Source organism: Vicugna pacos, chromosome 6 (assembly GCF_048564905.1).
Source record: "Vicugna pacos chromosome 6, VicPac4, whole genome shotgun sequence".
NCBI lineage: Eukaryota > Metazoa > Chordata > Mammalia > Artiodactyla > Camelidae > Vicugna > Vicugna pacos.
The window spans coordinates 46,264,693-46,278,555 of NC_132992.1; the positions used below are offsets into that span (position 1 = coordinate 46,264,693).

Genomic DNA, 13,863 nt, shown 5'->3' on the forward strand with positions numbered 1-13,863 from the left:
GACGCATGTCTCAGCTTAAGCAAAAAGAGCAAATTTGTCCTTCCTCTGCACTTTTGTCCTATTCAGATACTCCACAGATGAGAGGGATGTTCACCTGCATTGGTGAGGATGATCTTCTTTACCCAGTCTGCCAATATAAATGCTAATCTCTTCTGGAAACACCCTCATGGTCACAATCAGAAACAATGATTTACCAGCTATGCCAGCATCTCTTAGCCCAATCAGGTTAACACCTAAAATTAACCATCACAGATGTCTTATTTAAAACTCCCAATAAATCTACCACAAAATCATTATTATTATCTACATGTTACAAATGGTGAAACTAAGGTATAGAGTGTTAAATATTTTAAGGCCACATACAGATAAAGTGGTGGAGACGAGACCCTAACTAGGGCATTTGATTCTACGGTTTGCTCTTTTATGCCTCCTTCAGTAACTGACTACCAATCCCATTCCCAGAGACACTGGAAAACATGAACATCCTGTTCTAATTAAAATAAGTGGGAAAAAACATAAAAACAATAATTTTTCAACATACAGTAACAAAAGATATTTTCTGAACAAAGGAACACAATGATCAGCATACTAATTAAAGGTAAAATACAACAAACACTTCAAATAGTTTAAATCTAATTTACTTCTTTTTAAATTTTTAAAAATTTTTTTTCTACTTAACTTCTTCTAGAGTAATTAAATATTATTACTCAATTTACTGTCCATTATCTAGTTAGCCATTCATTATTTTACAATAATTAAAATACTTACTTTAGAGATGTAATATGCATCTTTGACAAACTATATTCTAATCTAGTTTCTGATCTAATCTAGATCAGATCTCTTAGCACTTCCCAAATAATGATGGGTCCTAAAACACTTCAGAGTCTTTTCCTATGCTCCCAAATTTTGTAATTTTGCTAGTATATATTATAATTTCACAAATATTTAAATTCATCTGGGATAACTCTCATGAGAATCATTGTGAGTCTGTTTAACTGAATTTTTTCTCATAGCTCCATGTCCTGGCTTGGCTGGTAAATTTTGGGTGAATATCAGACATTATGTTAAAAACAATTACCAATTCTGTAGGATGTTATTTTTCCCCAAGAGTAGCTATTTTTGTTTCTGGTATGCAGTTAGAGTAAGACCAAATGCTTTGCTATCTCCTGGCAGGGAGCTAAGCTAAGGTGGGTTTTGTTCATTGTTACAGACTGTTATGCTCCCAGCATATACTTATTCTTGAAGGCAGCTTTTCAAGGATCTCAACTGAATTACTTCCTTCTTAGAAGACCCTGAAATCCACTTATTTTCTCTATTACATAATGAGAATGAAATCCCTTTGCAGCCTCTCAGCCCTGCTCTGCTTACCAATTAAGAAATGGAGGTGAAAGATCTCTACACCAAACTACACGACATTGATAAAAGAAACTGAAGACACAAACAAATGGAAAAGTACCCCAAGCTAATGGATCAGAAGAATAAATATTGTTAAAATGTCCAAACAATCTAAAGCTATCTATAGATTTAATGCAAACACAATTTTTATAGAAATAGAAAAAACAAACCTAAAATTTGTATGGAACCCAGCCCCCAACAAAAACACCAAATAGCCAAAGCAATTCTGAGAAAGAAGCACTAAAGCTGAAGGCATCACTTTCAAACTATATTAAAAAGCTAAAGTAATCAAAAACGTACACTACTGGTATAAAAGCAAACATATATACTAATGAAATAGAATCAAGAGCCCAGAAATAAACATACATATACAGTCAACTAATATTTGAGAAGGGACCCAAGAGTCCTCAATGGAGAAAAACAGTCTCTTTAATAGATGATGCTGGGAAAATCAGATATTCACTTGCAAAAGAATAAAACTAGACCACTATCTTACATTCACTCACAAAAATAACTCAGAATGGATTAAGGAGTAAAATGTGAGAAATGAAACTATAAAAATCCTGGAAGAGAAGATGGAGAAATGCTCCTTGACACTGATCTTGGCAGTGCTTTTTTTTTTTTTTTTTTTTTTTTGGATACTGACACTTAAAGCACAAGCAACAAAATAAAAAACAAACAACTGAGACTACATCAAACTATAAAGCTTCTGCACAGAAAAATAAATAATAAAATAAAAATGCAACCTGTAGAATAGGAGAGAATATTTGTAAACTATGCATCTAATAAGAGGTTAATGTCCAAAATATACAAGGAACTCAAACAACACAATAGCAGGAAAAAAAAAAGTCAAATAATTCAACATTGGGCAAAGGATCTGAACAGATATTTTTCAAAAGAAGATATTCAAATGGCCAACTGAAAAGATGCTCATTGTCACTAGTCATCAGGGAAGTGCAAATTAAAACCACAATGAGATATCACCTCACACCTGTTAGAATGGCTACTGTGAAAAAGACAAGAGATAAGTGCTTCTGAGGATGTGGAGAATAGGGAATCTTTGTACACTGTTTAATGGGAATGAAAACTGGTACAGCCATCATGGAAATGGAGCTTTATTTCAGTATGCAGCTTTGTCAACAAATTAAAATTAGAAGTAGCATGCAATCCAATAATTCTCCTTCTGAGTTTATATCTGAAGGAAATGAAATCACTATCCTGAAGAAATATTTGCACTGCCATGTTCAATGCAGCATTACATACAATAGCCAAAACACAGAAACCTAAATATCCATTAATGGATGATTGGATAAAGATAATTAGAATACTATACAGCCACAGAAAACAAGAAAATCCTGTCATTAGCAGCAACGTGGATGGAGCTTGAGGGCATTATGCTAAGTAAAATAAGTCAGTTAGAGAAAGACTATGATTTCACTTATACATGGAAAAACAAGCTCATAGAATCAGAAAACAGATTGGTGATTGTCAGAGTAGGGTACAGGGGTTGTGGGAACCAGGTGAAGATGATCAAAAGGTACAAAGTTGCAAGTTATAAGTAAATTCTTATAAGATTCCGGGAATAAGTTCTGAGAATATAATGTACAGCATGGTAACTATAATTACCAATACCATACTGTACATTTGAAAGTCACTGAGAGAGCAGATCATATAGTTCTCATTACAAGAGAAGTATTTGTAATTATGTGAGGTGATGGATGTTAACTAAAGTGATTATGGTAATCATTGTGAAATAAGAGATATATATCAAGTCATTATGTTGTACACCTTAAACTTACACAATTTTATGTCAATAAAACTGGAAAAAAATTCTAAAAACCAAATAACTTCTTTAAAAAGGAGAGAAAGAAATCTCTCAAGAATGAAGGCAATATTCACTATTCTTCTTGTCCTTGGTTCTCTCTGGATTCTTGTATCCTTATACCTTGGCTACTTTGGAAAAGCTGAGCTGCTTCTTAGCCTCATACAACCATTAAAAACTGTTTATCTTTCAATCACTTACCAGTACTTCCTGCTTGCCTTTTGGTCCTTTATATACAGACTGTTTATGAATTGGCCAAAATCTTGAGGGCAAATTTGGTAAAAAGCTGGGTGCACCAAAATTTCTCTTCTCTCTAGCATCTTGGCTCTTGAAGACTCAGCTGCCTTTGTGAGTCTATAATAATTCCAAACGGGTGGTTTCTGTACTTTATCTAGCTGTCTTAACTGTACTTAGTAGAAGGGTCATTCTTATAAAAGTTACCTTGTGATAGCAGAACGAAAAACTTCCCTCCATTCTTTATTTATAAATTCTATTCACATTTAATCATATTGTTTCTTTTTATCTCAAAGTACTTATCTCAGTTTGTAAACTTAACTTATGTATTAAATACTATAAGCTCGATAAGCATAGGCAATGCATTTCTTTTTCACCTCACATCAAGCCCAGGGAGATTTGAGTAAATTATGTTTATTGAAAAGTAAACATTCATTGCAGCATTATTTGCAATAGTCAAGACATGAGAACTACCTAGGTGTCTATTCATAGATGATTGGATAAAGAAAATGCGGTATAGATATCCAAAGGAATGTTATTCAGCTATAAAAAAGAAGGAAATTTTGCCATTTGTGACAATATAGATGAAACTTGAAGGCATTATGCTAAGTGAAATAAATCAGATAAAGACAAATACTGTATGTTCTCAGTTATAGGTACAATCTTAGAAAACAAACAAACAAACAAACAAAAAAACTGAGCACATAGATAGAGAACAGATTGCTTGTTTCCTGAGGTGGGGGTGGGAAAAATGGGTGAAGGTGGTCAAAGGCGGTCAAAGGCACAAACTTCTAATTATAAGCTAAATAAGTCATAGAGATATAATGTGACTGTGGTTAGTGTACTGTATATTTGAAAGTTAAGAAAGTAGATCTTAAAAGTTCTCATCACACACACACACAAATATGTAGCTTTATGTGGTGATGGACAGTAACTAGATTTATTGTGGTGATCATTTTCCAATATATACAAATATTGAGTCATTGTATTACATATTTGAAACTAATACAATCTTATATGCCAATTTTATATCCATAAAAAACCAAAAAAGTGTAAGATACCAACTCTGATAGTTTATAATGTTGTAAAAATCATGCACTGCCCTTCCTTGTGGGAGGAGTATACTTTCTTGTCCACTGATGTCATGCTTGATTGTGGCGCATGCATTAGTTAATAAAAAATGGGTGAAAGTGACCCATTTTCTACTAGATATATTAAAGCCATCATGGGGCTCCTGTCTGTTCCCCCCAATCCCTCTAACACAAGAATAGCCAGCAGTGTTCCAGCAGCCCGGACCCCTGAATGAAGAAGCAGAATAGAACTGAAGCCCGTCTAAACCATTGTGTAACGTGATAGAGAAATAAATATTTTTTTGTAAGTTGCTGAAACTTTAGCATCTTTTTCACTGCCACATAGCTTGAGAAAACTATCCAATATAGAAATTAATACCAGATATGAGTTTCTGTTGTTACAAGAAGAAAATATGTGGCACTAGTTTGGGGGCTAGGCAGAAGGCCTGAGGAAACTTACGGCAAGTCGAAAACATCTAGCGATATTAGGTGGTGTAAAAATTGTGTTAAAATGGTAACATGTGATCATTTGGAGGGTCTAAGATATATTCACTGAACTTCAAAGAAGTTGGGAAATTGAAGGTGGGTTATATGCCATGCTTGCATTTGACAGGATATTAAAGTAATCTCACTCACAAGCAAAAAGAATTTGCTTATTTTTTTTAAGCAGAGAAGAAAGAAAATAACACATTTTTAGAAATTTTTGGATTTAATTGTTATCTACAATTGATAAAAAAATAAAATTAAGAATACTTTGAGTGACATGAGTGAATTAAAATTCAGTTTTAGTGTCAAGCAACAGATCAAGGAAATAGCCACCATTTCCTTATAAAAATTCTTAATGGATTCAGATGGCATTGAGTGAATCATTTCAGCTTGGTAAATTGTTAAGTAAAAAGACAACACTAAAAAATAAAAATAAAAATTCTAGAAGTATTGCTCTCCCATGGAATCCTAATGGGCTCAAAGCATGTGCAATTTAGTCTAGAAAAAGAAAAGCACAGAATTTGTTGTTGGCACAGGAGTTGTTGGCACTGGAAAAGAAACAGACAAACGGAAGTCTATTTAATGTCATTGGGAGACAAGGTCTACCAAAAGGCCTCACGCATGGTATGAAATCATCTTTAGCCCTCAGAGTTCTACATCGGAAGAGATGAGCTGCTCGGCCTCCATGGATTGCTGTTGTGGACTGAATTTTGTGTTCTCCAAAATTTATATGTTGAAGACCAAATACCCAGTGTGATGGTATTTGGAGGTGGGACCTTAGGAGGTTTAGATGAGATCATGAGGTTGGAGCTGCTATGATGGGATTAGTGTCCACATAAAAAGAAGAGACCAGAGCTCTCTCTCCCCTATGTGAGGACACAGCAAGACAGCAGCAGTCTGAAAACCAGGAAGAAAGCCAGGAACCTAACTAGCCTGCACATTGACCTTGGACTTCCCAGCCTCCAGAACTGTGAGAAGTGTTTGTTGTTTAAAGGCCACAGTCTATGTTTTGTTATAGCAGCCTGAACGAAGACAATGGCTGAAGTGCTATAAGTTTCTAGTTATAAAAGTAATTTTGAAAGATTTTCCACAGACACCAAACTTCATAGATTAAAGACGTAAGTTTAGAGCAGATTTGTAAGTAACCATAAATCTCTACAGCTGACAAAAAATGAAATGTTTTAGAAGCAGGATCTTTCTGATCTTCAAAGAAATGTTAAAAGCAGGGAGCCAGTAAACAAAAACAAACTACTCACTCTGCAATTTTTATTAACATCTTTGTGGCAGAAAGTAAGATATAAGGAAATACTGCTTATAAAGGGAAACCAAAGGAGGAAAACTGCCTTTTGAAATTTAGGAAACACTGCGGTGACATTTTATCTTCTAGTCCTGCCCTCCTAAGTCTCCTTTTTAGGTCTGAATTCCATTTACAAACACAAATACATAAGAATATTAAAATGATGGCATAGCTATGTTAGCCAAACAAACGATCATATCATACATTATCAAATTACACTGAGAATGTTGTATGCAGAATAGAGATCGCCTTAATTTCCTTGTGTCTCAGAATTATTTGGACTCTACTAATTTTATCACCTATTTTATAAATATGGCATTTATAAATTGTCAGTGCATTTAAAATAGAGGATTTGGGAAATATCTACCAGTATCTTATTAAGTAATTATGGATAACTATTGGTGAGCACATTTTTTTTGCAAACTGAATTTTAAATAAGGGTTATATGATGTACTGATTAGGACAGAAATATTTTACACTAAGAAATCTGAGTCCCTCATCAATCCTTTACCTTGTATTAAACTATAGAAACACCAGGGGTCCCCAAGAGGCACCCTCCTCCTCCCCTCACCATTTCTATAGCTCAGTGGAATTGTTCCCCATGGTGATACTCCACATAACACAGAAAAATTCATCTTCACATGTGCTGTGAACCACTCATTTTCAATAAATGTATTGATCTTTCTTAAATAATTTGACGCTGATTGACTCATCCTTTGATCAGCACTTTTTTCATTCTTAACATGGTTGCTACCCACTGGCATGGAAGAAATTTCATTCTTAATGATTTAAGAGGAAAGTTGGAGCAAGAGACATACTTACTATGTGCTGAGTCACAGCAAATAAAATGATGCCGAGTTTAAAATCTATCAATTCTGAAAGTTGGATAAAGTCTTTAAGACTTTTTTTCCCCTGACAGATATACTTCTATGGGTCTCATAAAATAATTCTCTGGATGTAATTACATCTGCCCAAGTATAATTAGATAGTGCTTTGAAAGAGGTTATGTATCAATCAGAACCGTCTTGGATTAAATATCAACACTAAACTTGCTCTATTGATGTTGACCTCTACTTTATTTTATACTTATAAAACTGAAATTTTAAAAACACTTTTCTCTGACATGTACTTTATTCTGCTGGTAGCTGTATTAATTTGCTGGGGCTGCTGTAAGAAAGTAACAGAAACCATAGGGCTAAACTAAAAATGTATCATCTGAGTTTTGGAGACTCGAAATCTGAGATCAAGCTGTCAGTAGGGACATATTCCCTCTGAAGGCACTGGGGAAGGATCTTTTTCATGTCTATCACTAATCTTTCTTGGCTTGTGGCAGTATAATTCCAGTCTTCACCTGGTATCCTCCCTGCATGTGTGTCCAAATCCTCCTTTCTGTAAGGACATGAGTCATAGAGGATTAGGGCAGCCTCTTACCCTCTATGACCTCATATTGACTAATTACATCTGTCATGACCCTATTTTCGAGTAAGATCAGATTCTGAGGTAATAAGGGTTAGGACTTCAACCTACGAATTAGGGTGGGGACAATTCACCCATCACAATATCACAAATATCACAAGCATCTGACAAAATATTTATTTTATTTTTAAAACAATTTTTCCATGTGAAAATAAAAACAAACAAAAAAATCCTGTTTTGAATTTGAAAGCATATTTTTTTCTAATGTGTATGTGTGAATTCTATATGTCTTAACAGTTACCATATTGACCATATATGATTGGATATATAGTTGCTATTACTGTGTACTAATCAATCAACATAGTAGGGAGAATGTAATCAGGAGTTTTAAACTTAGTATTATATAAGATCCGTAAACACTCCTATAAAATGAAAACAAAGCTAACTGCTTCATATTCAAACATACTTTTGCAAAACTCTATCATCTGCTTCAAAAAGAGAGCATTATTTTTGATAATGTGGATAATGAATAAACCTTCAGTTGTGCATTCCTCACTTTGATGCCTTCCATTCTCAAGATGTATGTTTTATTGTATTTTTTTTGCTAAAACTCACCTCACCAGGGGATTCCATCTGCCAAATAAAGAGCAAACTTTCACATAGAGGGAAAATGTTTTTTAGTTACAAAAGAAAGTTAGATCCTGCCGAGTGTTTCCCCAGGCGTCTATAAAAATTCACAGGTGAAGCTCTACCACCTTAATAAGAAACCCAAAACAGCTTTGATCAGCTAAACAGAAATAGTTTTCATTCCAAGCACATTAAAATAGACAAAGAAAGCTCAGTACAGGCAGTACTTTTGGCCTTTATTTCCTTGTTTATGATATTTTCTAACAAAACTTTGAAATACACTTAGGAGTATTTTCAAACTCTAAAAGCATCATTTGAAACACTTTCATGCTGGGGTGATGATTAGTTCAATTTCCTGCCATGTTATGACCCTGATTCCTATTTCTTCATTTATTTGAGAAATAATTGCATACTTAATCAAAATAGCATAAATCCATAACTTTAAAATACTTATTCATGTATTTTATAATGTAAATAAGCTATTAAATAGGGAAAATTGGTTGGATAATCATAGAAATATCTTTGTAAAAATATCTATGGCTATTAAACTCCTTTTTTTTGTACAGAATTGTAATTCTGGGGAAATATGTAAAATCTGAGTTTTTTTCAAAAAATGTAATACTTGTTCAGTTTCTGTAATTCAGAATATGGAGAAAGTTGGAAAGAATTTAAAATTACATACGTAAGTCCTTAAGTATAGAGGCCCACAACTAATGTGTTTGATATAAAGCTGATCCTCTATGCATATATTCTATAAATAAAACAAAATTAAGGTCTTATTTTGTAAATGAACTACGGACTCTGGGTGATAATGGTGTCAAAGTCAGTCACTAATTGTAACATGTATTCCTCTGGTGGGAATGTTGGTAACAGGGGAGGCTGTGCATGCACAAGGGAAGGGAGTACGGGGGACATTTCTGTATCTTCCTTTTAAAATTTGTGAACCTAAAACTCTAAAAATTAAAGTATTTGAAAATAAATAGCGGAAGGAAAGAAGAGACTGATGCATTTTACTAAATGCTTTTCACTGCCTATTGAGAAGACTATACATTTTTCTTACTGGGTTTAATGAAACATCTTAATAAAAGTCCTCCTTTATAAAAAGCACATACACATCTGTCCATTTATATACTGCTGCAGAGTAACTCTGCTAGAGAATATAGTGATGTAAGACAACCCACGAGGATTACGTGTTCAGGAATCTGGACGGGACACCAGGGATTTTTGTCCTTGCCCCGCCGTATCCAGGGCCTCACCTGGAAAACTCAGAGACCGGAAGTGACTCAGTGGGTTGAGGACATGGGCTGGGCACAGGACCTCAGGTTTCTAAAAACCTGGAGACTGAGTTCCAAGGGTTATTATCCCAAGACAGAGACAGTCTGGTGGAAGCGCCTTGCATTATAACGTACCCTCATAACTCAGTCACTTCCGCCACGCTCTGTTCAACAGAACCAAGCTACTATGTCTAGTGCATGCCGAGGAGAGGGGAGTGAGGCTAATAATTTACATACTTTTTTTTAAACTTCCACAGTGATCAATGCACAACATGCAGCCCATTAACAATTCCCTGGAAATAAAAGTAGAACCTGGAAGGTAAAGTAAATTCTAACCTTGTTCTTTTCCTTTGGGCTTTATCTGGGCTCACTTGCTCACAGGGGGCCGCATGCAGAGTCCACCACCTGGCACTTCAGACCAGAGTCCCTAGTGCCGAAGGCTGCGCCCCACACCCCAGCTCGGAGGGGCCAAGGGGGGAAGCGCGGCGCCGCGCCAGACGCTGCAGTTCAAGATGGCGGCAGCGGCGGCGAGACGCGTGCAGACGCTGCGCCGGCACTGCGCTCTGGCGCCGTGAACAACACGCCTGCGCGGACGGGGCACGCCCCCTCCTCAGCACCAAGGAACTCACAGAGCAGCCGCGCTGCTTTTTGTTTTGTTTTGTTTTTGGGGAGAGCGTGTAGTGTAGTGCTTGGAGCTCTCATCTCTTCACTCTGATCAAGGAATAAAGTTTTCCTTTGCTTTTGAACTAAACTCGGTCACTTTCTCTTGGCACCAGGGACACCAGGCAGAAGGACCCTTGTTGGAGACCAATGCAGGAGGGTCAGTAACAAAAGGATCATGTGTTTTTTCCCTTTTGTTCTTTTGCTTGTTAGGATTAGCATCCATCTAAAAATTTAATAAACTCCTCTAAGACTGTTCATTCCCTGTGTCTAAAGTGTGAACTCTTCATTTTCTCCCCTTGCTAGAAACTCTGAAAGGAATGAGGAAATTGGCTTGGGTGTAGAAAATACCTCATCTTCTATCATAGTACTTTATTTAAAAAAAAAAAAAACACAAAACAAAATTTTAAAACGCACATCTCTTTTGAGTCAAAAATTCAATCAAGATACAGTCCCTAAAAAATAAATGAGAAATAACACAACACCAACCTATACACAAACACAGAAAGTGCCCCCCACCCCCCAAAAACATGTCTTTTGTGTTGGAACTATCAAAGCAAAAACTGCACCAAACTGAAACAGGCAAGGAAGACCCAAGGAGAGAGAGGACAGATTTCAGGCTGTGCTTGATAATCATGAAATACTTTTTGAAAAAGAAAAGAAAACCAAATGGCATTAGAGTTTTTAAGAATGGGGTGATGTAGAGGCCTTAGGTCATCTGTGTTTGTTAATTGTCTTTACCCGAAGGGAAAGTAAATGTTCTCTCATCTTCTTAACAGGAGGTAGTTTACAACTTGGAGCAAGGCTCCGGGCAGAAAGTTGGCTCCTATTTTGCCACAAAGACTGAAAGATAGGATCTCTATATTCTTTATGATTACATTTCAAAAGGATGGCTCCAGGTCTTGGAGGAAGACATCAGGGGTAGTAAAACTGAAGAATATTTTTTTTTTAAATTTACCTCTTAAAGTAGCTCAGAAAATGGATTTACAATTAAAGTTTTTCTAAAGCAAATACACTAAGAAAAAGGATCTCATGGACCTAGAATAAGGAGTAACTGTCTGAAGTTTGGTCAAGCAGAGGTAAAATTTAAGGCCCTCTTGGTCAGTACTGTAGAAGAATTTTTTTCTTAACAATTGCCAACAGTAGAGTGCTTTCCTAATTTTCAGTCATTTGTGGAATGCTTCTGGAGGATGGGGAAATGACTGCTAGCACCTCCTTCATGCCTTGCCTGTGGTCAGAGCAGGTTCCGTCAGCCAAAAGACCCAAGGCAACGGGACACAGGTGGTGGCAGTTGAAAGTCCTGCAAACACGGCTAGAAATTGTGAGGATCAAGTGGATTTGAGTAGGGCACCAAATGAATGTGCTGGAGGTGCCATCATTGTCTGGAGCGCTATTCAGGCCGTTAAAGGTACAAACCATTTTTAAAAGTCTATGTAGTTTTTGGAGAATTTATGCTCAAAGTATGCTTAAGCAACTGTTCTGTCTTCTCTTGCAAGTCATCAGGAAAACTGTACTCTAGCAATAACAAATCACAATTTTATGGTTCATTAAAATGCATTTTATGTATAATAACACTGTCAATAAACAATTGTTGATTTTTATTGTTTTCACTCAGGATTGTTTATTGACTGGTAAAAGTTTATTTTTTTGGTAAAATAAGGGTACCCATATGCCTTAATTCAGTGATTTACATAATGAGTACTTTTACCTAATGAGTCCTGGGTAGAAATTTTTGTATCGGGAACTGTAATAGAATTTCAACTGCAGTTAAGTTATTTCTCTAGAAGTTTCACTATAGCTTTTTCATATCCCCCCCAAAAAAAACCCCACACAGAGTAAATGAATCCATAACCCTTGATGTTCTGGTCAGGAAGACACTAAAAGGAAATAAATCTCACTCATTCTTTGTTTAGGTAAAATAATCATCAATCTTCACCTCAGGGGGGTTTTACGAAACTTTTCAAACCTTCAGTTCCCTACTGAGTATAAGCTAATAGCCTTTGACTTGATAGTTGTTTGGATAGCAGTCTATTGGATTAAATGATGCCCTAAAGCTATCCTTTTGCAAAATTAAAATTCAGTATTTCTGTTGGTAAATTATGCTAGCCTTATTTAATTAGAGATTTCAAGGTGCCTATTTTTTATAAGCCTGACATCTATTGAGCTCTGCTCTAACATGTTATTAATTGCAGGTTGAAATTGAAAATGTTTTCTTATGAAGGATATTGAATTCTAGTGATCAGAAGAGGAGAAAACAGATTTCATATGATAATGTTTAATTAAAGTATTAGAAGTTTCAAGAGTTTATCATTCTAACAATAGCTCACAATTTGCTGTTTTTATACAACATACTGCCTTTTTTCATCTCAAGGGATGGTCGAAGCTTTATTTTATTTTAAAAGGAGTTGTTTAAATTGGACTAATATGCAAAGCCTTCAGATTCTAAAGGCAGTCACATTTTCATCAGACAATGGACAAGTTTTATAAATAAACATTGGAAAGTTTAGAATGTTTATAGTGCTCTTGAGAAATAGAAATTCAGTTTCTCGGTAACACAACTAAATAGAGAACCTTTTAGATACATTATGTTTCCTGGCCCTGAAACATAAATAAATTTGGAAATAAACGTTGTTGACCTCTTTTAAAACAAAAACAAAAAGAAAAGAGCAAAACTATATCTAGGCATGTAGTTGCCTACATTAAAGAAAAAAATTACAAGCAAGAAAAAGTAACAGTGAGTTTGTGGTCAATGAGCGATGCATCCAAGAGAATTTTTAATTAAAGTAACATTTAAGTAAGTAACATTTATTTTTCAATTGCAATTGTTAATGGCAGTACTTTTTTTATAGGAAGTAGGGAAATTATATTTATTACCTTAAAAGTGAATCTGTATTTTGTACCATCTGTATAATAAAAACGTAGTAGAATTTTAATACTGTGATTATTAATTTATATTTAGTGGGATATCTCATTAAGTGTTAACAATTCAGTATAATACTAAAAATACTATGTAAGTTAACACAATAATTTGCCTATGGAAGAAAAAATATAAATGCATTGAAGAAAGATGTTTAACTCTGACTTCACTTAGCATCTTCCAGGCTCCAGACATAGTTTAATTTGTGTCTTATATAGCTATATAAATGGCTATGCCATTTTATTGGTACTTGGGCAAATCACTTGAGCTCTTTGTGCACTAATTTTCTCATCTATGGAATAGAAATAATACTACCTCATATATAAGACATATATAAGAAACACTTAAATAGCACCTGGCACAGAGCAGATGCTATATAGATACGTGTCAAATAAAACATATAAGTAAAGTGTCAGTGTCTAAGAAGATAACTAAATTCCCAGGAATTCTCCATTATAAAAGGTCTGGGTATCAAAAGAAAATAAAAGTAATTAAAACATTTTATGCCATGTAGAAAGAATGTGTTGGTCTTTTCAGAAATTGTGTGTCTTTTTGATTTTGCCTGTATCTTTGAGTAATGACTTAAAGGTAGATGAATATTTTTAGATAATTATACCCTATTTCCCATCAGTGCAGTAATTGCCAGCAAGCTGAAAAGCATATGA

The 13,863-nt window shown here is 35.1% G+C and overlaps 1 long non-coding RNA gene across 3 annotated transcripts in view; it reads right to left on the minus strand.

Moving 5' to 3' along the window:
* LOC140696901 (uncharacterized) overlaps positions 1-10,108 on the minus strand; it is a 133,692-nt gene extending 123,584 nt beyond the window's left edge. For all 3 annotated transcript variants that reach the window (XR_012073551.1, XR_012073549.1, XR_012073550.1), the window contains exons 1-2: positions 9,958-10,108; positions 8,406-8,475 (exon numbers count right to left, since the gene is read on the minus strand). This is a non-coding gene — a long non-coding RNA (uncharacterized lncRNA). The remainder of the gene's footprint in view (positions 1-8,405; positions 8,476-9,957) is intronic.
* Positions 10,109-13,863: the final 3,755 nt, after the last annotated feature.